This window comes from Megascapheus bottae, chromosome 15 (genome assembly GCF_031878675.1).
Source record: "Megascapheus bottae isolate mThoBot1 chromosome 15, mThoBot2.hap1, whole genome shotgun sequence".
NCBI classification, from domain to species: domain Eukaryota; kingdom Metazoa; phylum Chordata; class Mammalia; order Rodentia; family Geomyidae; genus Megascapheus; species Megascapheus bottae.
The window spans coordinates 45,812,594-45,838,692 of NC_143523.1; the positions used below are offsets into that span (position 1 = coordinate 45,812,594).

General features: G+C 40.3%; 1 protein-coding gene across 5 annotated transcripts in view; it reads right to left on the reverse strand.

The window, feature by feature from the left end:
- Usp54 (ubiquitin specific peptidase 54) overlaps positions 1 to 25,891 on the reverse strand; it is a 98,802-nt gene extending 72,911 nt beyond the window's left edge. For 4 of the 5 annotated variants that reach the window (XM_090346564.1, XM_090346562.1, XM_090346563.1 and 1 more), the window contains exons 1-3: positions 25,823 to 25,891; positions 23,562 to 23,678; positions 16,258 to 16,341 (exon numbers count right to left, since the gene is read on the reverse strand). The gene's annotated coding sequence lies outside the window, so the exon portion shown is untranslated. Of the gene's footprint in view, positions 1 to 2,921; positions 3,032 to 16,257; positions 16,342 to 23,561; positions 23,679 to 25,822 lie in introns of those variants that run through there. The other variant, XM_090346560.1, reaches the window with a different exon arrangement.
- Between the last annotated feature and the right edge of the window lie 208 nt (positions 25,892 to 26,099).

A 26,099-nucleotide genomic window follows, 5' to 3' on the forward strand; every position in this document is an offset into this window, starting at 1 on the left:
TGTCTTTGGACACATTTTGCTCAAGGCTAGTGTTATGCCACTTGAGCCACAGTGCCACTTCCATCTTTTTTCTGTGTATGTGGTACCAAGGAATCAAACCCAGTACTACTGTGCATGCTAGACAAGCACTCTACCATTAGGCCATACTGCCAGGCCCTCATTCTTAACTTTTCTATAACACCTAATACTGCAGTTCACCACACTCTCCTAGTGTGCCCAATATTTTTATGAAATCCTGGATTCCTAGAGTAAATTAGTAAGAAAATGAAAGAAGGAAGAAGGAAAACAATGACAAATGAACAATGTTTCTCTAACTACCCTCAAGATCATTTTCTCTCTTTTCTACTTTCTTATATATCAGGGTTCTCTAAAATTTAAATCAAACCTTCTCTGCTATTTTCTTGCTCTTTCTCTTGGTGTTCTCATTCCTTTTTCCTCAGAACTTCAGTCATCACTGCTGGACTAAAAACCCACAAATCTTGTGATGTTAAAGGCACATTAGCAACTGTATTGCCTCACTTTTATAATAAGTTCAACATGTTTAAATCTGAAGTCATCTTTCTACCCCTAACCAGTTCATTTTCTGGTTCCATCTTTATTTCACTAATAGAATTTCTAAACACCCAGCTTTAAAACCTTAGTAGTTTTCAACACCTTTCTGTCCCTCTCTCTTTTCATTATCCAAGTCACACAGGCTGTGAGTTTTCCCTTCAAAATTGCTACTACCATTCTTTTTAACTTCTATAATCCACCTACCATGTAAATTATTGCAACAGATTAAACTTTCCAGCTACCTGACTCTTATCATACCAAAGTTCTTAGTTTTTGTTTTCCAGTACTGGGGTTTGAACTCAAAGCCTCTCAGCTTGCTAACATTAACCCCTCCACCTCATGTAGCTAGATGTACTCACATCGGCTGTTGGTTGAGAAGGGATCTGGCATGCATTTTCAGGCTGGCATCAATGACCCTCCCAATCTCTAACTCCCAAGTAGCTAGAGTTTCAGGGACCCTCTAATTAACAAGTTATAAGATGCAGAAAACTTAGTAGGAGGCAGAACCTCACTCACTTTACAGAATGCTGACTGTAAAGTTCAATTATGTCTACTAATTCTATGTGCACAGAATGCTAAGATATTTATTCAGACTATAAAGGGAAAGATAGTAAGTTTATAGTGAAGTTACTTTAACTAAGTGAACAAGGTAAAAATCACCAGTGACAGTAAACACTGACATCATGAATGCCATGATAGGATGTACTGAGAAAGGATAAAACATTATTTCTGTGATATTCTTGCCTAAATTACATAATATCAGCCCAATCATAAGAAAACAGACAAATCCAAATTAGGAACATAACAACATAATAATCTTCAAAAATGCAAGGTTATACAAGAGAAACTGCTATACAAAATACATAGGAGACTAGCCAATCATATATAATCCCAGATAGGATATTTGAACAGAGAAACATTAAGGGAAAATTGATTATGTTCAAAAAAGGTCTTAGGGGCCAGGAGTTTGGCCTAGTGGTAGAGTGCTTGCCTAGCATGCACGAAGACCCGGGTTCGATTCCTTGGTACTACATACATAGCAAAAAGCCGGAAGTGGTGCTAAGGCTCAAGTGGTAGAGTGCTAGCCTTGAGAAGGTCCAAGGACAGTGTTCAAGCCCTGAGTCCAAGCCCAAGACTGGCAAAAAAAAAAAAAAGGTCTTAAATATATTTAAATAATAATAATAATACCTTACCAATTTCTTAGTCTGGTTATCGCACTATGGATATAGTAATATTTTTTTTGCCAGTCCTAGGGCTTATTATATTCAGGGGCTGGCACTGTCCCTGCGCTTCTTTTGCTCAAGGTTAGCCCTCTTAACACTTGAGCCACAGTGCCACTTCCAGCTTCTTCTGTTTATGTGGTACTGGGGAATCAAATCCAGGGTTTCATGCATGCTAGGCAAGTACTCTACCACTACACAACATTCCACCTAGTATTAACTTTTTAATATTCTTTCCTCGGTAATCCAAACTACATGATTCTGCCAAATGCAAACTAGTGGATCACATTTTCTTAGTGAAATACAATTCAAACTCTTCAGCTTTGAATGGCCTTTCCTAGCAGAAAGTTCCAATCTGATTTACCACTATCCCTCCTAAAATACACAAAAAGAAACTGGATACAGTGGGTCACATCTGTAATCCCAGATATCCACAGGAGGATTGAAACCCAAGGTGAGCCCTAGACAAAAGCACAAATTCTTTTGGGAAAATAACCAAAGCAAAAAGGGCATGGTTTTGTGGCTCAAGTGGCAGAATGCCTACCTACCAAGCAAAAGGACTTGGATTCAAACTCCAGTACTCCTTAAAACACATGCACTAATATGTATAACATGAACACACATATACACACACAGCGAGGCGCAGTGGTAGTAGAAATCTGAAATCTCATCATCTGGGAAGTGGAAACAAGAGGAAACTCAAGGTCAGCCTGGGTTACATTGCAAATTTTTTATGTTTGTTTCATGTGCATGCCCAACATTTTGCTTAGTAAAAATGCCTCCCTTTTCCCTACCTTGTTAGTATGAGCTTTGAGGAGCAAGGTTCAAAGCCAGCCCCGGCATGGCACGAAAGAACCTGAGACTCTTATCTCCAATTAACATCTGAAAAATGGGAGTGGGGCTATGGCTCCAGGGGTAGGTCAGTAGTCTTCAGCTGAAGAGCTCAGGGACAGCGCCCATGCCAAGTTCAAGCCCATGACCCACCAAAAAGAAAAAAAAAAGAAAGATACTCTTTGGACAATAAGAGATAAACACAATGTTCATTCACCACATTAGCAATTAACAGTGAATTAAATCAGTTAAAGGAAAAAGGATTTTAAAAAATAATCAATTAGGGCCCGGAGTTTGGCCTAGTGGTAGAGTGCTTACCTAGCATGCATGAAGACCGGGGTTCTATTCCTAGGTATCACATACATAGCAAAAAGTCAGAAGTGGTGCTGTGGTTCAAGTGGTAGAGCTCTAGCCTTGAGAAAATCCAGGGACAGTGCTCAGGCCCTGAGCCCAAGCCCAGGACTGGCAAAAAAAAAAAAAAATCAATTAAACCCTTGGTGACCAAAACGATAGCTATGAGTTCTATAAAGTTGTCCTATATAATCCCCTGGTTCAATAACTTAAAAGCACAGATCTTTTTCCCCCAGTCCTCAAAATTACCAAAGAATGATTTGTCAAATTAGATATTGTTTTAAAATTATTCTAAACATCAATACTCAAAGTTATTTCAGCACAAACAATAATGGCTCTGTCAACAATGACAGCACCAGATTGACTCATTCCTACGCTGGGAGAACACTGGTACTGAATGGCACAAGCAACTCCAGTGTGAGAAAACAAGCACATGACTACAAAAGTAATGGAGGATACAGAAGAAAAAAACACCACTAAAAAGAACCATGCCTCAGAAGGAACACTGAAGGCAGGGACGAGAGAGATAGAGAAGAATCCACTGACATCTATTTGAAAAGCCCTTATAATTCTCATACATAATTCTCATTACAATTCTTTTTCTTCTTTTTTTTTTTTTATTTTGCAAGTCCTGGGGCTTGAACTCAGGGCCTGAGCACTGTCCTTGGGCTTTTTCAAGGCTGGAGCTCTACCACTTGACCCACAGCACAACTTCCAACTTTTTTCTATGTATGTAATATTGAGGAATGGAACCTGGGTCTTCATGCATGCAAGGTAAGCATTCTACCACTAGGCCAAACTCCTGGCCCCCTAAACCCAAATTTGGAGCCAGTTCAACTGCTGACCATATTGAATACAACTGAGTGAGCTTTAGCACATAGTACTTTTCAGGCTTTTCAGCTATAAAATTAGAATAGCAGTTACCACTAAGTGAACATTATTAGACAGGTTATGTCCTTTAGTTCCCACAATCTGCTCAGGAAGGATCACTTCTCTCATTTCACAGTGAAAAACACATAAAATCAAATAAAAAATCCTTTTTACCAAAGCAAGACTGTTTCCCAAAGGACAATATTCCCTACTTGGCCGTGTTGTAAATTAGGAATAAATGTATTACATTTAGCACAGGATATTATACTGTCTCAAACAGTGGAATTGCAAGAAATCATTATACAAGTATATCCTCTACATGAATAAGGAAAGTGACTCAAATGAACAGCAATAAAATTCCACAAACAAGTTTTCCATCCTTCATTAGTAGTACTTCTACAGAACTAAAAACCATCCATTCAGATTCCTCCCCTTTCTCTCTCTCCCCCACACACATACACATACACTCACACACAAAAATACGTATAGCTTCCTAGTTGAAGATCAAAACAAATCACCCAAAGAAATAGAAAGCATGAAACATTACTAAAGCGATTTGACTAAATCTGAACACCAAATATCAAATATTTTACTTTTGAGAGGGTTATAGATATCACGCCTCAGGGAGCAGGTACTATAATGAATAAATCTAACTTCCAAAAATAATTCCCAGAAGCAAGCATCTGTTACTCTGAAAATCTCAGCAAACCACTTCCCAGAATTGAAAACACACTGCCAAAATCCAAATGAATTTTGCCAACAACATTCTGGTAATGGGAAAAAAAAAAAGGACTATTCTGTTTCTGGAGGAAAATGTTACTTTCCAGTATACTCACAAAATTAGAGCTTTGTTAGTTCTTTAACCAATGTGATAATATTGAAAAAATAAGCATAAAGAAATATAAGTTCACAAATAACCTTCTATTTGGAAGTAACATAATAGTAAGTAAAGTTATAACTCTTGCCTTTTTTTAACTCTTGCCTTTAATTCTAACAAGTTCAAGAAAATTAATGAGAATGTTTTTAAAAAGCAAATTTCCAAGGTTTAATTACTCTGTGGAGTAAAAAGCAGAAGCAACAGTCAGCTGACATGTAAGAAACTTCCTCAAACTTTCCTCAAACTTTCTCAATTTCAAAGTGTTGCTGTGAAAAGAAAAACCTCAAAGAAAGTCCCAACAATCCTTACATTCTCACTCCATAGATATCCAATGCTAACATATACACAACTGCCACACTTACCCAACAGCACACTCAACCTCCAGCAAAAGACCTCAGGCTATCACAAGGGCATTTGTCATGACACAGGAATGAGGAGGTTTTAGAGGGAGGAGACAACTACAACTTAGCAACAAAGGCAAACTGTTCATCTAAACCACAAAGGCTTCTTCCCACAGAACAGATTATCTGAGAGAAGACAATGCTCTTCCAACTATTCAACACTAATAATTTATTACAAAGCTCAAAGTGTGGCTTCTTCAATTAAAGGCAAAAGAATAAACAAGAAACTTTAACTTGAAAGGAGGACATAAGACAAACATTACCAGAGGTTTAAGAAAAAGGTATGAAACTATTTCCTTCAAGGGTATTTCTGATGACAGAGGTCACTTAATAATATAAAGTTTGTAGGGAGACAGCAACTTCCAAAGGGCCAGCCCTAAAGAAAAAAAAAATTAATAAAAAAGCCTTTGAATTACAGCCAGAAAGAAGGTGCTTTTGCAGCTCTTTGGAGAATAACCAAAACATTGCTAATGTTTGAATGCCTAATTCAAAATTCCCTAACTGAACTACAATTATTTGGTAGGCAAAGCTGCTCCAACTATCTTGAACATTGAAACAGGCCACACTATTTAAGAAACAGCATCACTTCCAGCCTTTTCTGTTTATGTGGTACTGAGGAATTGAGCCCAGGGTTTCATGCATGCTAAGCAAGCACTCTACCACTAAGCCACATTCCTACCCTGGTTTTGTCAATTTTAAAATGTTTGGTGGGCCGGGAGTTTGGCCTAGTGGTTAAAATGCTTGCCTAGCGTTAATGAAGACCAGGGCTCGATTCCTTGCTACCACATACATAGAAAAAGCCAGAAATGGTGCTGTGGCTCAAGTGGTAGAGCTCTAGCCTTGAAAAGCACAGGACAGCACTCAGATCCCAAGTTCAAGCATCAGGACTGGCAATAATAATAATAATATAATAAAATGTTCAGTATCTAAAGGTTCTCAACAATAAAGATGAGGATAATAAAAGAATTCCACCTGTTCAAAGAGAAGAATTTGAATTATACCACCAAGAACAAACAGTAGGCAGTGTTCCATCCCCAAACATAGGATCAGATCACCCTCCTGTGTAGTAACTTCTATGTAGTAACAGGTTAGAAGACTGTTTTATTTGATGAGCCAGTGGCTCATGCCTATAAACATATCTACTCAGGAAGTGTCAATCCCAGGGACTCTTATCTATAACTATTAAAAAGCAGGCTCTGGAGGCAGGGCTCAAGCAGTAAAACAGCTGAGTCAGAGTTCTAATATCAGCAGGGGTAAAAAAAAATTTATTGAAAAGCATAAACAAAAAAACTTATTTGAAAGGAGTTGCTTTGGGGCCAACTGATCACTAAAAAGCCATAAGTAGAACTATATAGCATTGAGTTCAAGTTCCACAAGTGACAAAAAAGAATGAAAGGAAGGAAGGAAGGAAGGAAGGAAGGAAGGAAGGAAGGAAGGAAGGAAGGAAGGAGAAAAAAGAAAAAAAATGGAAACTAGGCTTGTTTTTTTCTTTTGTCTTATTTGTTCACTTACCTGTTTTGGGGGGGTGGTAGCAAAGGAATACAGAAATGGAGGGACAAAAGTGAACAAATGCAGCTGTGGTATTCACTAGACACTGTTGGAATGAATTATATAACTTATGGGTGATGATGGGAGGGAAAAACTAGGAGAAAGCCAAAATGGGATGATATTGTCCAAAACGAAATATACTCATTACCTGATTTATGAAACAGTGACCCCTCTGTACACTACCTTTAAAATAACAATGAAAATGAAAATAAAGGCCGGGCAGGCATGGTGGCTCATGCCTGTAATTCTAGCTACTCAGGAGGCTAATATCTGAGGATAGCAGTTCAAAGCCAGCCTGGGCACTAAAGTCTGTCAAACTCTTATCTCCAATTAAGCACAAGAAAAAAGGAAGTGGAAGCTGGGCAAGGTGGCTCGCGCCTGTAATTCTAGCTACTCAGGAGGCTGAGTTCTGAGGATCAAGGTTCAAAGCCAGCCTGGGCACTGAAGAACCAGACTCTTATCTCCAATTAACTACATTCCCTACGCACAGTTCCATACTAAGGGAGACAAGGAAGAACAGTGTATTAGTAACAGGGTCTTGAACCATGTGCTTCCAACTCTTGCTTGGCTTTTCTCCCCTAACAGCTGGTACCCTAGCACTCCTATCACTTAAGCCCTGCCACCAGTTGAGGCATTTTTATCCTGTGGTATGAATAGGTACAGGGGGCCTGCACTCAGGACCTATTCTTGCCTTGTTCCACTCACTGCTCCATTCCTTAAGGCACACATCTACTTCTTCTATTTCTGTTTTCTGTTACTTAACTGTAGATAGGAGTCTCTTGGATGTGTCTGTCCCAGCTGGCTTTAAACTTTAATCCTCAGATCTCAGTTTCCTGAGTAGCTAGGAATTGAGTCACCAGGGCCCAACTCAAAATTTATTAATTCAAACAAATTAAAACACAAGCTAATTTAATCAAAATAGAGAAAACTAGGTATAGCAGTAAATGCCTGTAATCCTAACACTCAGGAGACAGGAGAATTTTGACTTCAAGGCCAGCCTGGGTTACCTGGCTACATCCTATCTCAAAAAATATAAATAAAAACAAAGAAATGAAAACCACTATTAGAGTCATATCTATAAAAAGGCTAAAGTAAAAAAAAGATTAAAAATAAGGGCCTGGGGACGGGAATTTAGCCTAGTGGTAGAGTGCTTACCTAGCATGCACAAAGACCCAGGTTCAATTCCTTGGTAACACACACACAGGAAAAAGAAAAATAAAAAACAGGCCAGAAATTGTGCTGTGGCTCAAGTGGTGGAGCTCTAGCCCTTGGTGAGAAAGCCCAGGGACAATACGCAGGCCCTGAGTTCAAAACCTAGGACTGGCAAAAAAGAAAGAAGGAAAATAAAAAAGGGCCTGGAGTATAGCCTAGTGGTAGAGTGTTTGCCTAACATGCAAGAAGGCCAGGGTTCAATTCCTTAGTATCACATACACAGAAAAAGCCAGAAATGGTGCTGTGGCTCAAGTAGTAGAGTGGTGGCCTTGAGAAAGCCCAAGAACAGTGCCCAGGGGCACAGTACCGGCAAAAGTACACACACACACACACACACACACACACACAGATGTGAAAAATCCCTCATACTCTGCTGGATGAAGCATAAAATATCAGAGATGCTCTAAAAAAATAACCTGGTGCCGGGCGTGGTGGCTCACACCTGTAATCCTAGCTACTCAGGAGGCTGAGATCTGAGGACTGCCCTTCAAAGCCAGCTCCACACTCACAGAAACTCCTATCTCCAATTCACCACCAGAAAACTGGAAGTGGGACTGTTGCTCTAGGGGTAGGGCAGTAGCCTTTAGCTGAAGAGCTCAGGGACAGGGCACAGGCAAAGTTCCAGATCCACAGCCTACAAAAAAAAATACAAAACACTGGCAGATCCTTAAAAATTAAATATAGAGTTACAAATGATTCAACAATTCTACTCCTGGGCATAGACTCAAGAGAAGTTAAAATACAAGTTCACTCAAAAATCTGTACATGAATGTCCATAGTATTACTCATAATTTTAAAAAAATATGGAAGCCAAGCACAGTGGCTCACACGTGTAATCCTAGCTACTCAGAAGGCTGAGATCTGAGGATCATGATTCAAAGTCAGCTGGGGCACTAAAAATCCTGATACTCTTATCTCCAATTAACCACTAGAAAACGGGAAGTGGGGGTGTGGTTCACGGGGTAGGGCAGTAGCCTTGAAGTGAGGAGCTCAGAGACAGTGTCCAGGCACAGGGTTCAAGTCCCACAAAAGAAAAAAACAATCAAAATATCCTTGAACTAATGAAAAACTACAATGTAGTATATTCATAAAATAAATATTTTCAGCCATTATAGGCATGAAGAAACTGTTTATATTTCAATTCCTTTTATAGGGATATGCTACAAGGAAGAATCTTGAAAACATTATACTAAGTGAAAGGATCCAATTACAGAAGACTTTATTGCATGCTTCTATGTATATAAAATGTCCCAAATAATACCAACAGAAAATAGATTACTAGTTATCTAGGTTTGTGAGGCAATGTGAAGGAAAATGGAGGACTGCTAATACATACTGCACTCTTTTTTCACGCTGATAAAACTGTTCTGAAAGTGATTATGTTGCTGGCTGTCCAATACTCTACATACTAAGAACTGAAAAGAAGTGAATTGTATGATTGTGAATTATATCTCAATAAGGCTATTTTTTTCTTTTTTTAAAAAAAATCAGTTCCCCTATTTGTAAAACAAGCACACTCTTTGTTACATGTCTGTATTTTAAATTTGGTCCCCACAAACAACAGCAGCTGCCACCTGGTAGATCTGGATGGTTTCAAAAACTTCACAAACAACTGTAAGTGGCAAACAAGTTCTGTATGTGTACAGGAACGTTATGATTAAATGTCTTTATAGAGAAGAAAAAAAAGAAAATCAGGCTGCCAGTGCATTTCCAATTTTTTACACTATTATTTAAATCAGGATAGAATGCAATCATAATTTCCCTAACCAAGAAACCAACATCAATACTTTACCTATATATCCATGGTAGTCAGAAAAAAGTCATCTACTCTGACTTTTGAAAAAGAAAGACAGGGCTAAAAATGTACTGAAATGGTAACAGAAGTCAGACAAGACTTGTGTTTGGGTATAAATCCAGAACAGATAAACAATGCAGGAAGTGATACTTTAATGGACACCCCCTCTGTTAAACAATTCCCCCACTCATCTGTAAAAATCCTTTCTCTTGCTTACTGGGCATATTTTGCTTAGAAGCAAAATTAAAACCATTTGCAGCCAGGTGTTATGGCTCCGGGTAGTATGGTAGATCACCTGAATAAGCCTAAAATCCTGAGTTCAAACCCAATACCAGCAAAAACAAACAAATACACACACACACACACACACACACACACACACACACACACTTTTTTTGATCTGTCGTGAGATTGGAACTCTGGGCCTGGGCACTGTCCCTGAGCTCTTCAGCTCAAGGCTACTACCCTACCCCTTGAGCCACTGGGCCACTTCCAGTTTTCTGGTGGTTAAATGGAGGTAAAGAGTCTAAAAGACTTTTTAGTGCCCAGGCTGGCTTTGAAACATGAACCTCAGATCTCCTGAGTAGCTAGGATTACAGGTGTGAGCCACCACACCCAGCCAAACAAATACTTTTAAAAATTCATCATGCCCTTGGGGCTGGGAGTTTGGCCTAGTGGCAGAGTGCTTGTCTAGCATGCACGAAGACCAGGGTTCAATTACTCGGTACCACATACATAGAAAAAAGCTGGAAGTGGTGCTGTGGCTCATGTGGTAGAGTTGCAGCTTTGAGAAAAATCCAAGGACAGTGCTCAGTCTCTGAATTCAAGCCCCACGACTGGCCAAAAAAAAAAAAAAAATTCATCATGCCAGACACTAGTAGGATCACACCTGTAATCCTAGTTACTCAGAAGGCTGAAATCTAGGGATTGAGGTTTAAAGCTAGCCCAGACAGAAAAGTCTGAGATTCTCATTTCCAGTTAACCTGCAAAAAACTGAAAGTAGATGTTTGGCTCAAGTGGTGGAGCACCAGCGTTGAACAACAACAACAACAACAAAAGGCCAAATAAGTGCAATACCTAGTTGGGAGTGGTGGCACATGCCTGCAATCCTAGCTACTCAGGAGGCTGAGATCTGAGGACAGAGGTTCAAAGCCAGCTTGGGCACTAAAGACCCTGAAACTCTTATCTCCAATTAACCAATAGAAAACCATGACCCACAAAAAAAAAAAAAAAAAAAAAAGATGGTGATGCCTATAAAGGAAATGCAAATCAAAACAACGCTGGAGATTCCATCTCACTCCCATTAAGATTAGCCAACAACACGCTGGCAGGAATGTGGGAGAAAAGGAACCTGTTGCATGCTGGTAGGAATGTAAACTACTAAAACTACTCTGAAAAGCAATCTGGAGGTTCCTCAAAAATCTAAACATAGTGATTCCCTAAGATCCAGCCATACTACAATTTGGTGTCTATCCTAAACATCATGAACCAGGATATAATAAGGACACCTGCACATCAATATTCATTGCCGCACTACTCACAATAGCCAAGATATGGAAATGGCCCAGATGCTCCATAGTAGATAAGTGAATCCAAAAAATGTGGTACCTATATACAATGGAATTTTACACAGCCATTAGAAAGAATAAAATAATATCATATGCAGGGAAATGGCTGGAACTAGAACAAATTGTGTTAAGTGAGGTAAGCCACGATCAGAGAGACAAAGGTGCATGTTTTCTCTGATCTCTGGAAGTCAGATCTAAAATGTACTGGATAGCTGGGCACGAACCTAAGACTCTTATCTCCAATTAGCCTCTAGAAAACAGGAAGTGGGACTTGGCTCAAGGGTAGGCTGGTAGCCTTGAGCTAAAGAGCTCAGGGACAGCGCCCAGGCCAGTTCAAGCACCATGACCCACAACAAAAAATAAATAAATAAAATAAAGAGAAGTATAAGAGAGGCTTTTAGCCAGGCACAGTGACTCGTAACTGCACTCCTAACTACTCAGTAGGCTGAGATCTGAGGATTACAGTTCAAAGCCAGCCCAACACAAAAGTCTGTGAGACTCTTATCTCCAATTAACCACTAGAAAAGGGAAAGGGGTACTGTAGCTCCAGGGATAAGGTGGTAGCCTTAAGCTGAAGAGCTCATGGACAGTGCCCAGGCCCAGAGTTCAAGCCCCATGACTCACAAAAAAACAAAAACAAAAACAAATGCTTTTTGCTGGAAGCAGGATATATGGTAAAATATAGGCATCCCAGATCCTTGCCCTTTGGATGTATGGCCTTGGTCCTAAGCCCTTCTCTCTTGTAGTCTCTCCTGCAGTAATCTGGGAAGCCATGAAGGAAGAAATCACCTGATAAATGTCAATGATTCTTACAAGTCCTCACCTGACCATTCCTGAAATACATAAGGCCATATGTGGCCATCTTTCAACATACCTGTGACTTGGGACTGTTTTATCTAAGCACACCTTCTCAACACTTGCCCCAATTCTCTCTATTTAACCTAAGGCAAATGTCTGTACCTTTCCTATGGCTGCCAAATAATAAATCTACTTTTTCTAACATCTACCATGGTTCCACTTCTACCTCCTCCTCTTTTTTTTTCTTCTTCTTTTTCTTCTTCTTCTTCTTTTTTGCTAGTTCTGGCCCTTGAATTCACAGCTTGAGAACTGTCCCTGAACTTCTTTTGTTCAAAGCTAGCACTCTATCACTAGAGCCACAGTGCCACTTGCAGTTTTTTTTGTATATGTGATACTGAGAAATTACCCTAAGGCTTCATGCATTCTAGGCAAGCACTTTACCACTAGGCCACATTCCCAGCCCTACCATGTCTCTTTATTTGATGTATGTACAGGAAGGGTCAAATGACTGTACCTGACATCGAGAACTATTACTGGATTCTGTCTAAAAATACCAGTTTCAGAAGATGAACATCATTTTTTATCTCTTGAATTCACTCTTAGTAGGAATATAAATTTAGTGTTATTTCTCCCTGACTATTCTCAAAAGCAAAATCTTATGTCTCATGTACACATTAAATATACATATACATATATATGTAAAAATAAATTTGAGCCAGGACACCAGAATAAAACAAGCTTCTTGTAGAAAGTGACTAGAAAAAAGCCAGCAGAATATCAGGAAGCTATGAGGCAATTTATTAAAAAGAGCAACTACCAAGATGGTAACAGATGGTAACAGATTTAACTATCCTTGGCCTCATTACATCTTGCAATGCAATCTTGTATATTGTAATATGTTAGCATAGGGGCCAGGAGCATGGCCTAGTGGTAGCATGTTTACCTAGCATGTACAAAGACCTGGGTTCAATTCCTCAGTACCACATACATAGAAAAGGCCAAAAGTGAGGCCAGGAGTTTGGCCTAGTGGTAGAGTGCTTACCTAGCATGCAGGAAGACCCAGGTTTTATTCCTTGGTACCACATACATAGAAAAAAGCTGGAAGTGGTGTTATGGCTCAAGTGGTAGAGCACTAGCCTTGAGAAAAATCCAAGGACAGTGCTCAGCCCCTGAGTTCAAGCCCCACGCCTGGCAAAAAGAAAAAAAGAAAAGAAAAGGCCAAAAGTGGTGCTGTAGCTCAGTGGCAAGGCTCTAGCCTTGAGAAAGCCCAAGGACAGTGCTCAAGCCCTGAGTTCAAGCCCCAGGACTGGCCAAAAAAAAAGTCTTTGCAATATATAAGCATAGTAATATTTCTACCCAAGGGATAACAATAATAAATATTTGAGCATTTTGAGCCATGTGTGAAGTGGAACATATATACTGAAAGTTTCCTCCTGAGACCAATACAGACTAGTGAAACATGATCCAAGAAGCAGAGCCAAAAATTCAGAAATAAGCAGTGTATTAATGTTTAACATAATTAGAAGTGTACCAGCAGCATTTTCTTTTCGTTAAACTGAACACTTCTTCAATGAGCAGTAGCAAACAGTAAAGACTGAACTGATGACTCATGTCTATAAAACCTAGTTACTGAGGAAACTGATATATGAGGATCATGGTTTGAAACCAGTCCTGGCAGAAAAATCCGTAAGACTCTTGGCTGTAATTAACCACCAAAAAGTCAGAGAGGCAGCTGTGGTTCAAGTAGCAGAGTGTTAACCTTGAACAACAACAAGCCCCAGGACAAGAGAAGAAGGAAAGAGAGAGAGAGAAAGAGAGAGAGACAGAGAGAGACAGAGAGAGAGAGAAGAGGAAGAAAGAAAGAAGAGGAAGAAGAGGAAAAAAGAGAAGAAAGGAGTAAACAATATGATGTCTTTTCAGTACCTTTGTCCCTGCTTCAGAAGATATTGTGCCCTAAGAAACAAATATAAACACTTTCAAGAACACTGCCAGCTTCATGCCCTGACCTTCATCTAAAGGGTAGTCTTTAAAACTCACAAGAAGCAGAAGTCTAGGTTACAAGAACCCAAAAATAATCTTCTTCTGGGAGGGGGTAGAGGGAAGGAAACTGGGAGAACAATATAAGAAGGGATATGAATATTCAAGAAGTAATGTATCTGCTACCTGACAAATGTAACTGTAATCCCTCTATATATCTCCCCAACAATAAAATACAATTTAAAAAACAAAATAATAATCATCTTCTTCTGAACTAAACTGATGTCAGAACACTACAGCAACCAGTGTCTACACTTAGCTATAGAAATCTTGAATCCCTCTGCTCTCTTTTACCAAGTATAACTATTCTGAATGTTAAAACACTAAGCATGCCTCTTGTGTGCCTACACCAATGTCTAAGTGTATACTGTTCTTTTGTTTTGCTTCACTGGTATCTATTTCAACATAATCTGAAATTCTTTTCTGTAACAACGTCAAAAACTTGGTACCAGTTGCCAAAGTGGTTGAGTGCCAGACTTGAGCAAAATACCCAAGTGAAACCAGGCCCAGCGTTTGATGCCTGTAATCCTATCTACTCAGGAGGCTGAAATCTGAGGATCACAGTCTATAGCCAGACAGAGCAGAAACTGAGGCGCTAAAAAGTGCCCCCATTCTGAAGCAGCAACCATCTTGTTGTTTATATAAACTGTGAGTGACCCAAAAGTGCACATAAATTAAAGAAACAGAATTGTGTTGCCATTAAGTCCCAGGAACTGACTTGTCTGTGTTAAAATTAATCAGAACTCGTGTAAATTCAAGGGATGGCATTTGTTTTCTAAGCCATAAAACTACCCTCAGACAGCTAATTAGGAGCCCCCATCTTACCTCACTCAAATAGCTGATTGCTGTGTTGATGTAAATCTGTGGTCTCTGACTTTAAAAGCCCTGTAAAATTTCAGCTAGAGGCCTCCTCCTAAGTTCCCGCTGTATGGGTGTGTAGGATAGGGGCCCGGAGCTATAGCCTGCCTGAATAAAGCCTTGCTATAAAAAATTAAAAAAAATAAAAAATAAATAAAAGTGAGTGAGAGAGAGGCAATGAGTTCAAATCCCAGTACCATAAAAGACAGGGGGAAGAGGGAAGTCTGTATACTTGGTACGGAAGTTAAGGTGTTGCCCTGCTGGGAACCTGTTTTTTTCCCCACCCCTGGGGCTTCAACTCAGGGCCTGGGCACTGTCCTTGGACAATTTGCCCGAGGCTAGCATTCTGCCACTTGAGCGAACCATAGCACCACTTCTGGCTTTTCTTTTGTTATTGTTGTTTTTTGGGGAGTCATGGGCTTGAACTCTGACTCTGGGGTGCTGTCCCAGAGTTCTTCAGTTCAAGGCTACAACCCTACACCTGGGCCTGGGTGCTGATCCTGAGCGTTTCAGCTCAAGACTACCACCCTACCCTGGAGCCAAAGCCAGCTGGCTTTGAACTGTGAGCCTCAGATCCCAGCCTCCTGAGTAGCTAGAATTACAGGCATGAGCCACCACACCCACCACTTCTGGCTTTTCCGAGTATGTGGTACCGAAGAATCGAACCCAGGACTTTGTATAAGCTAGGTGAGCATTCTACAAGCCTACCCTCCAGACCCTGGGAACCTCTTTAGTCCAGTGACACCCGTTTTTCCCAGGAAAAAAAAAATGAATATTCAAAACCTTTCCCAGAAAAGGCATCAATATTCAATCTCTTCACTATAATAAAATGAAATGTAGACCTTTTTTTATGTGTGTATAATCAACTGATAGGTAACTTCCTTTTCTATAGCACAGGCTAGCATTCACTTCTTCCTTGAGGGTAGATGACAATGTTCACAATCTCATCACTACCCACACTGGGACCTGGAACCTGGCTTTCACTCCAGTGCTTTGAGATAGGAAGTGGCCTTACCCCTGTAGCTTTACTTCCTGTTGCCCTGGAAAAGGTAGGACAAAATACCTGTCATCTTTACCCTTTACTTTTGTGTGTGTGTGTGTGTGTGTGTGTGTGTGTGTGTGTGTGTACCATTTCTGGGGCTTGAAACTCAAGAGTTGGGCACTGGCCCTGAGTTTCTCTGCTCAAGACTAGTACTCTATCTGGCGAATATAATGTAACCCTTCTATTAATTACAATAAAAGATATATGAAAAGAAAAGACTAGTACTCTACCACTTGAACCACAGGTCCACTTCCAGCTTTGTTTTGGCAGTTCAGTGGAGATAAAAGTCTCACAAACCTTCCTGCCTGGCTGGCTTTGAACCATCATCCTCAGATCTCAGCCTCATGAGTACCCAGAATTACAGGTAAGAGCCACCAGCACCTGGTAAGAAAGAAAAATTTTAATAGAAATATGAGCCAAGGCCGGGAGTTTGGCCTAGTGGTAGAGTGCTTGCCTAGCATGCACGAAGACCCGGGTTCGATTCCTCCATACCACATACATAGAAAAAAAAAGCCAGAAGTGGTGCTGAGGCTCAAGTGGTAGAGCTCTGGCCTTGAGAAAGTCCAAGGACAGTGCTCAGGCCCTGAGCTCAAGCCCAGTACTGACAAAAAAAAAAAAAAAAAGAAATATGAGCCAAGTACCCTAGCATCTATAAATGCTTCAGAGGAAGCAATAGTGGAACTAGGTTTTAACACTTATCTAACAAAGAATTTGACTTGCTTTGGTCCCTGGTTCCTGGGAGAGATTCTGTACATTTTGGAATTTTTAAATGATATGAATATCTTTATTCACATCATGGTGAGGCCCCATTAAGTTTATGTTAACCAGATGACTCATATTTGTCCTTAGATAGTTTCATGATAAGAGTTGTCCCAGCTAGAAATAAGGCAGGATAGGCATAATGAGACAATAGGGAAATTAGATGTAATTTCTAAAATCATTTAAAAGATCATATGACAGGATACCTTGTTTATATGTGAGGGAGTATATAATAACAAGGAAAACCCCGTGAAAAACGAATATATGCTAATCTTAAAAACAGATATAAGAATTAAAACAATAACCACCAAAGAAAGCTGAAAATAAAAAGCACTACTTCCATCACTCTCCCTTTTTTTAGATGCTAAGTGAATCAGTATCTCCTAGAGTGAGGGAGGAGGCAGGATGTTGCCTTGTAAGTAGATCCTTTGACCTAAATATTTGAGAAAATAACAGATTCATGAAAGCTCCTCACTTCCATGTTCTGAGTAATAATTAGACCCCCCTCAGACTCATTTTCTGCACATACAAGTAACACCACAAAGGGGAGCTTAACAGAATTACTGAAGGTAACTGGATAACCACAAGTGTGGGTGTGGAGGCTAAATCCCCCATGAGATGGCATGTACATACCAGAAATAAAACTCACCATTGTTTTAGTGTGGGGGAGGTCTGCAGGGAAAGCTGCTGGTCCTGGGGCTTGAATTCAGGTCCTAGGTAATGTCACTGAGCTTTTGTGCTCAAGGATAGTGCTCTACCACTTGAGCCACAACTCCACCTCTGTTTCTTTGGTGGTTAATTGGAAATAAGGATTTTCTTGCCCATACTAACTTCAAGCTGCAATTCTCAGATCTCATCCTCCTGAGTAGGATTACAGACAGGAGCCATTGGCACCTGGCAAGGATCATAATTCTTATAACAACTCTATAGTCAGGTACCTGGTGGCTCACACCTATAATTCTACCTATTCAGGAGGCTGAGATCTGAGGATCAGAGTTCAAAGCCAGCCTAGGCAGGAAAATCTATGAGACTCTCATTTCTAATAACCTACCAAAGGCTAGGAATATGGCTTACTGGTAGAGTACTTGCCTAGCACGCATGAAGTCCTAGATTCTATTCCTCAGTACCACATAAACAGAAAAAGCTGAAAGTGGTGTTGTGGCCCAAGCAATAGAATGCTAGGCTTGAGCAAAGGACCTCAGAAACAATGCTCAGGCCTGAGTTCAAGCCCTAGGACTGGTGCAAAAAAAAAAAAAAAAAAAAAAAAGCCAGAAGTAGAGCTGTGGCTCAAGTGGTAGACCCCTAATCTGAGCAAAAAAAAAAAAAAAGTTCAATCAGTCACTGGTGGCACAAGCCCGTAATCTTAACTACTCAAGAGGCAGACCAGCCCGAGCACTAAAAGTCCATGAGACTCATCAACCCCCAGAAAACTGGAAGTGGCATGGCATTGTAGCTGAAGTGGTAGAGTGTTAGCCTTGAGCTGAAGAGCTCAGGGACAATGCCCAAGCTTATGCCTAAATGATGAAGCACAATTAAAACTCTGAACACTGAATCTTAGCGACCCTCCCAGGATAGTGACATATACTGACTGACATGCTATGAAGATGACACATGGTCAGGATGAAGCCCATAAATGGGCTAATTCATTTCTAGCACTACCAGATTTTCTTATTAACACTACCAACTCAGTTTTCCCACTGTTTCTATCTTGCTTTTTTCCTTGGCATCTTAACCCTAAATAATTAACCAGTAATATTAGCCTTACCTCAAAAGAATAAGGGAAAGCTTCAAAAAAAAATCATACAGAGCCCATAAACAAATCCAAGGATGGAAAAGACTAACTTTGAGGGTCCTCTCAGGTATTGCCTCTATATGTAATCTCTCCCAGTTCCAGTTCAGATATGTATCCTTAGTTCAGATATGTATCCTTTTACTAAAACAAAGTAGAATTCGTATCTATAATGCTTTCTTGAGTCCTATGAAATTTTGGAGCAAATTATCAAACTTGAAGGGGTAAAAGGAACACCTGATTTTGTAGCATCTTGCCAGAAGTTCTGAAGGCCTGGAAGCTCAAACTTGCAATTTGCAAGCTAGAGAAATGGTTCAAATGGTGGAGCACCTGTTCAGCAAGTATGAGGTCCTGAGTTCAAATCTCACTCTTGCAAAAAATAATTTTTGATGTTAATATTTAAAGAATAATCTTGTACTAAACCTTTATGAAATCTGAACTAATACTAGATAGCATATCTGCATTACAGACATGGTAATTCTTATACCCTAGGGGAATAAATTTTAAAAAAGAATTTACAAGGTTACTCATCCTGAAATATAGTACATATCCCTAAATGAAACTTAAGTCAATCATGAAAAAAACCATGTTATCAATAAATATGTACTGACATGGAGATTTAATCATCACATAATTTCTTCTCCCAGTGCTGAAGGTCAAACCTAGGTCTTTACATATGCTATCAATGAGCCCCATACCAGCCTTAATGGCTTTCTGGGTTTTGTTTTTTTCTTTTGGGCCAGTCCTGAGGCTTGAACTCACGGCCTGACCACTATGCTTGGCCTTTCTCAAGATTAGAGCTCTACCACTTGAGCCACAGTAGTACTTCCAGTTTTTTCTATGTACATGGCATCAAGGAATCAAACTCGAGTCTTTGTGCATGCTAGGCAAGCACTCTACCACTAGGCCAAACTCCTGGCCCCCAAGTCTTACTGTTTTGTTGTTTTTGTTACCTTTTTTTTTTTTGTCATGGGGAATGGACCTAGGTGCTGTCCTGGAGATTTTCAGCTCAAGGTGATCACCCTACCCAGGGCCTGGGCTTTGTCTCAGAACTCTTCAGCTCAAGGCTACCATCCTACCCCTGAGCCCCAGGTTCACTTCCTGTTTTCTAGTGATTAACTGGAGATAAGTCTCTTGGACTTTTTAGTACCCAGGCTGCCTTTGAACCTCTATCCTCAGATCTCAGCCTTCTGAGTAGCTAAGATTACAGGCATGAGCCACAGCACTTGGCTCTCAATGGTTTTTTGTTGTTGTTGTTGTTGTTTTATTTGTTTTGTGGGTCATGGGGCTTGGACTTGGCTTGGGCACTGTCCCTGAGCTCTTCAGCTCTAGGCTACCACCCTATCCCTGGGCCTGGGTGTTGTCCCTGAGCTCTTCAGCTCAAGGCTACTACCCTACTCTTGAGCCAAGCCCCACTTCTCATTTTCTAGAGGTTAACTGGAGATAAAAGTCTCCGGTCCATTTGTCCTTTTGTGCCCAGGCTGGCTTTGAACCTTGATCCTCAGATCTCAGCCTCCTAAGTATTAGTGAGTAAATTTAAGAAGGAACGTAAATTATGTCTACGAGGAAAACAACAAAACACCAATGAAAGAAATGGAAGAGAGGCTAAGATCTGAGGATCCCGGTTCAAAGCCAGCCCCAGCACAAAAGTCCATGAGACTCTTATCTCCAACTGACCACTAAAAAATTAGAAATGGGGCTGTGGCTCAAAGGGGTAAAGCAGTAGCTTTGAGCTAAAGAGCTCGGGGACAGCACCCAGGCCCAGAGTTCAAGCCCCATGACTGACCAAAAAAGAAAAAAATCTCAGGACCAGAAGTTTGGCCTAGTGGTAGAGTGCCTGCCTAGCATGCACGGAGACCTGGGTTCGATTCCTCGGTTCCACATACATAGAAAAAAAAAAGCCAGAAGTGGTGCTGAGGCTCAAGTGGTAGAGCTGTAGCCTTGAGAAAGTCCAAGGACAGTGCTCAGGCCCTGAGCTCAAGCCCAGGACTGGCAAAAAAAAAAAAAAAAAGAAAGAAAGAAAGAAAGAAAAAGAAAAAAAATCTCATGGACTTTCCTGCCAGGGCTGGCTTTCAATTACCATCCTCAGACTTCAGCCTCCTAAGTAGTTAGGAGTACAGGCACAAGTGACCAGATACAAGGCTTTCTTTCTTTTTATTAAGATATTTTGTTGGTGTATATTAACTGTATATATGGGGATTTTATTGTGACATTCTCATAAATGCATACAATAGATTCCATAAACCTCTCTTTATCCCTCCATTATCCATTCTCTTTTATTTAAAATAAGCAGGTTTTATTATCTAATGTTTTTTCTGCCACTCCTGGGGACTGAACTCAAGAGCCTGAGCACTGTTCTTGGGCTTTTCTCAAGGCTAGTATTTTACCACTTGAGCCACAGCACCACTTCTGCCTTTTTTATGTATGTGGTACCACGGAATAAACCTCAGATATTCGTGCATGCTAGGCAAGCACTCTACCATTAGTCCAAACTTCCAGCCCCTATTATTTTTTATGTATACATATACAGTATTTCAGTCATATTCACCTTTCTTCACCCTGCCCCTTCTCACTATATCTATCCCTCTTCTGTTTTACTTTTCTGTCATTCCTTTTAAGTGCATAATGAATTGCAGCAAGACATTTCACCATGGTATTTTATAAGTGCATATATTATAATCAGAATTACACCATTTACAGATTTTTTTTTACATAGTTTCTTGATAAGTTAGCGTAACTAGAATGCAACTTGCATTCTCACAGACTTTCTTGACCAGGCTGGCTTCAAACAATGATCCTCAGCTCTCAAACACCTAAATACTTCAGATTGCAGGTACGAACCACAGGCACCTGGGCCTTAGTCCACTTTTGAAGTCTACTGACCTGGACTTTAGAGCTCCTATGAAAGGTTGCCGCACCAAAAAAAAAAAAAAAAAACCACCAAAGATTCCTTCACTGTCATGTACTTTCATGGTAATCCTAAACTTACAGAATGTACACATGTATCACCTTAGACCTGATATTCAAGCCACCCATTTCAGAGATTCTCCAAATGTCTTTGCTTTGGGTTTGTTTTCTTGTAGCTTACAAGGTGCCTGAAGCTCCTATCATTTCCTGCTTCTCTCAGCTGCAAGACTTGCAATTAGGAAAACATTTACTCAGCATCTAGGGCAGGCCTGGTTAAAAGATGAGCTCATCCCTTCAGATGTACACCTGATCCTCAAGAAACTGCTCCAGCTCCACAAGCAGGTTTTCTTATGTTTAAAGTGATACCCACAACCTGAATAACCACTTTGCCAGAGCCAAAACAGGTCCTTCCATAGAATCATTTCCTGCTCTAGTCACCTCACAATACACCAAATTCAATCACACTGGTAGTAGTTACTGCAGCTGCTTCTGCTAATATTGGTAATATGGTCTCACTAGAGGACTTTATTTTCAACTATTATGGAGGACAAGTCCTTCAACACTATCCTGAAAACAAACTTTGAATGGCTCCTGCCCAGTCAGACCTTTCCAGAATCACTGCTTCTTTCAGAATTTACAACCTATTTTCTTAAACCAGAAATGTAGTTTCTCTACACTTTTTTTCTGGTGATTAGAGATAAGAGTCTCATGGCATTTCCTGCCCAGGCTGGGTTCAAACTGCAGTCCTCAGATCTCAGCCTCCTGAGTAGCTAGAATTACAAGCATGAGCCACCGGCACTGGCGCCAGATCTTCCTCTACATTTTTCTTACTATTTATTCTGCTCACAAGGCTAAGTTAGCCAAGGCAGCTAAAAATGTACTATATTCAGTTAAAGCTAAATGTTTTCAACACAAATCTGCCCCCTCCATTTCACTTCATTTTGCTACCTGTTAACAAAATATTTACTCTGCCAAAGTCTCTTTATTGATAAAACACACAATAATCCTAGCCCAAAGATATGTAGATTTAAATCCACTTCTCTTTTTTCTTTTTGTCATAGGCCTGAAGTCAGGGCCTTGGCAATGTCTCTGAGTTCTTTTGCTCAAGGCTAGTGCTCTACCACTTTGAGCCACAGTACCACTTCCAGTTTTCTGGTGACTAACTGAAAATAAAAGACTCTCACAGACTTTCCTCCCTGGACTAACCCTGAACCATGATCTTCAGTTCTCAGCCTCCTGAGAAACAAGGATTCTAAGTATGAGCCACCAGTGTCCAATTTTATTTCATTTCAAGGTAATATAATACTACTATTAAATATCTTCAATCAGAAATGTGCATGGCTACCTACAATGTAGAAGTATTTTAGTAGGGTCTTTGGGACCAAACAAAATATATATATATATATATATATATATATATAAGAAAAAATATTTCTAATATTTTTTTCCCAGTCCTGGGGCTTGAGCTCAGGGCCTGGGCACTGTTCTTGGGATTTCTCAAGGCTAGTGCTCTTCCACTTGAGCCACAGTGCCGGATTTTTCTGTGTATATGGTAAAGGGGAATCAAACCTAGGATTCATGCATGCTAGACAAGCACTCTACATCTAGGCCTCGCTCCCAGCTCCTGTTTCTAATTTTTGCTTTCCATCGCAGGATCTTTGTAATATTTTTATTTTAGCCATGACATGGTTTGACTACATTAACAAATTATCTAAGGATTACAAACTAATCAGAGAAACATCAAATTCATTAGTTTTTTTTGTTGTTTGTTGGCTTGTTTTTGTTTTGTTTGTTTGGTTGGTTTTTTTTGTAGTTCACGGGGCTTGAACTCTGGGCCTTGGCATTGTCCCTGAGCTCTTCAGCTCAAGGCTACTGCCCTATCCCTGGGCCTGGGCCTTGTCCCTGAGCTCTTCAGCTCAAGGTTACCACCCTACCCTTGAGCCACAGCTCCACTTCCAATTTTTTAGTAATTAATTGGAGATAAGAGATTCTTGGCTTTATAGTGCCCCCCTGGCTTTGAACCTCAATCCTCAGATCTTGGCCTCCTGAGTAGCTGGGACCTATAAGCCTGAGCCACTGTGCCGGCCATTAGTATTTTTGTTTGTTTTGTTTTACAAAAAGATCTCACTATGTAGGCTAAACTGACCTTTAATTCCAATCTTCTGGCCTCAGCCTCCAGAGTGCTGGGATTACAGGCTGGAATTACAGGTGTATGCCACCATGCTCAGCTCTTTTGTTGTTATCTCTGGGGGTCACAAGGGACCTGTAATCAATAAAAACACATTTTTCATTTGAAAGATGATGGATATAGGATATTTATTATATGTATTATATAGTAGTATATATATATTATTATTATTATTATTAAATGTTTTAAAAATAGATTAAGGGGGGCTGGGAGTGTGGCCTAGTGGTAGCATGTTCACCTAGCATGCACAAAGCCCTGGATTCAATTTCAGAGCACTACATATACAGAAAAAGCAGGAAGCAGTGCTGTGGCTCAAGTGGCAGAGCCCTAGCCTTGAGCTAAGTGTCCAAAGACTGTACCCAGGCCCTGAGTTCAAGCCCCAGGACTGGCAAAATAAAAAATAAACAATAAAATAGATTGAGGGTATAGCCTATTACAGTACTTGCCTATTATGCACAGATCCTGAGTACAACCCTAAGAACATGAGTGTGGGTACACTTACCTGACACTTTCACTCATTGGCTAGTACTCCACCAACTGAATCATGCCTCCAACCCCTTAATTTTAAATGATTTTAAAGACAGAAAAGGCAAACAAAACAAGACAAATCATCTATCTGATGAGGCTGGTATCCAAAATAAAGAATTCCCAAATCTCAATAGCCAAAAACACTATTTAAAAAAAAAAAAGTAGCCAAGGACAGTGCTCAAGCCCTAAGTTCAAGCCTCAGGACTGGCAAAAAAAAAAAAAAAGAATGTCTAAAAACTAGTGATACCGGGGGAGGGAAACGGGTACCAAGACATGTGAAAGGGTATCAATGTATGTGAATTAATGCACCTTCTATCTGGCAAATATCATGTAACCCTTTTACTAATTACAATAAAAAAAAAAAACTAGTGATACCTTGATACCTAGACTATCTCATCCCCTCTCCAAAAATGAAGGCACTAAAGTAAGAATAAGGAATTTTATTGTGAACTTTTACAATTTCCTCTTCCAGATGCTCAGAAAAGGGCCCCCAAAAAATCTTTAGTCACTATCCTAAACCTGCAGTGATCACAGATTCAAGAAAGGGTAGATAGAGCCTTACAGACATCACCCCAGGATGAGATCACCCAAGAACCATCTTTGCAGGGGAACTTGTAGTAAGAATGTTAGGCCATCTTGTAAAACCAGAACTGAGATAATGACCAGCCAGACCACACATTGACCAAGACTGCTTAAGTATGCACACCTCTCTCTCCATGGCCCAATTCTTCCTCTATTTGAACCTCAAGCTCATGTCAGCACTCTTGAGGTGAACTGAAATTAATACTTTCCATATTCCTAACACAGCTTTGTTAATTACAATCCTTGGCGGCCTTTTCACCATTATTTTAACTTGCTTCTTCAGAGCAAGTGGCCAGACCTAACATGTTGTAAACCCTGGAGTCAGAAAAAGGTCTAGGACTCACTCTGATTATGCTAGCACTATAAAAATTAAAACTGGGTGTTGGGGCTGCGAGTTTGGTCTAGTGGTTGAGTGCTTGCCTAGCATGCACAAAGACCGGGGTTCCATTCCTAAGTACCACATACCTAGAAAAAAGCCGGAAGTGGTGCTGAGGCTCAAGTGGTAGAGCTCTGGCCTTGAGAAAGCCCAAGGACAGTGCTTAGGCCTTGAGCTCAATTCCTGGACTGGCAAAAAAAAAAAAAAAAACGGGATGCTGAGCTGGGCTCGGTGGCTCAAGCCTGTAATCCTAGCTACTCAGGAGGCTGAGAGCTGATGATCAAGGTTCAAAGCCAGCCCAAGCACAAAAGGACTTGAAACTCTTCTCCAATTAACTTCTACAAAATGGGAAGTGGGGTTTGGCTCAAGGGTAGGGTGGTAGCCTTGAGCTGAAGAGGTAAGAGGTCAGGGACAGCTCCCAAGCCAAGTTCAAGCCCCTTGACCCACAAAAAAAAAAAAAAAAAAAAACAACTGGACGCTCATGCCTCTTGCCTGTGATCCTAGCTACTCAGGAGGCTGAGATCTGAGTATCTCAGTTCAAAGCCAGCCAGGGCATGAAAGTCCCTGAAACTCTTATGTCTAATTAACCACCAGAAAACTGGAAGCTCAAGCGATAGCCTTGAGCTAAAGAGCTCAGGAAAAGCATCCAGGCCCAGCATTCTAGCCCCACAACCAACAAAAAAATAAAAGAAAAGAAATAAAGCAAGCTATAGCTGGATCTGATGGCAGATACCTGAAATCCCAGCACTGTGGAAGCAAATGTAGGATGACCATCACATTCAATCTGGGGTACATAGTGAGACCTTACCTAAAAACAAACGAATGAAGAAATTTATGAGCGGGGAGGGAAGAAAAAGGACTATAAGAAAATCCACTTGGCAGATTTTTGTTTTCTGTCCTGGGCGTTGTCAAAACTTAATCCTCTCAATCTCAGACTTCTACATAGTTAGGATGCTTTTATACAGCACTAACTACAGCACCTAGTTGTAAAGGGAACTTTTGTGACCTAA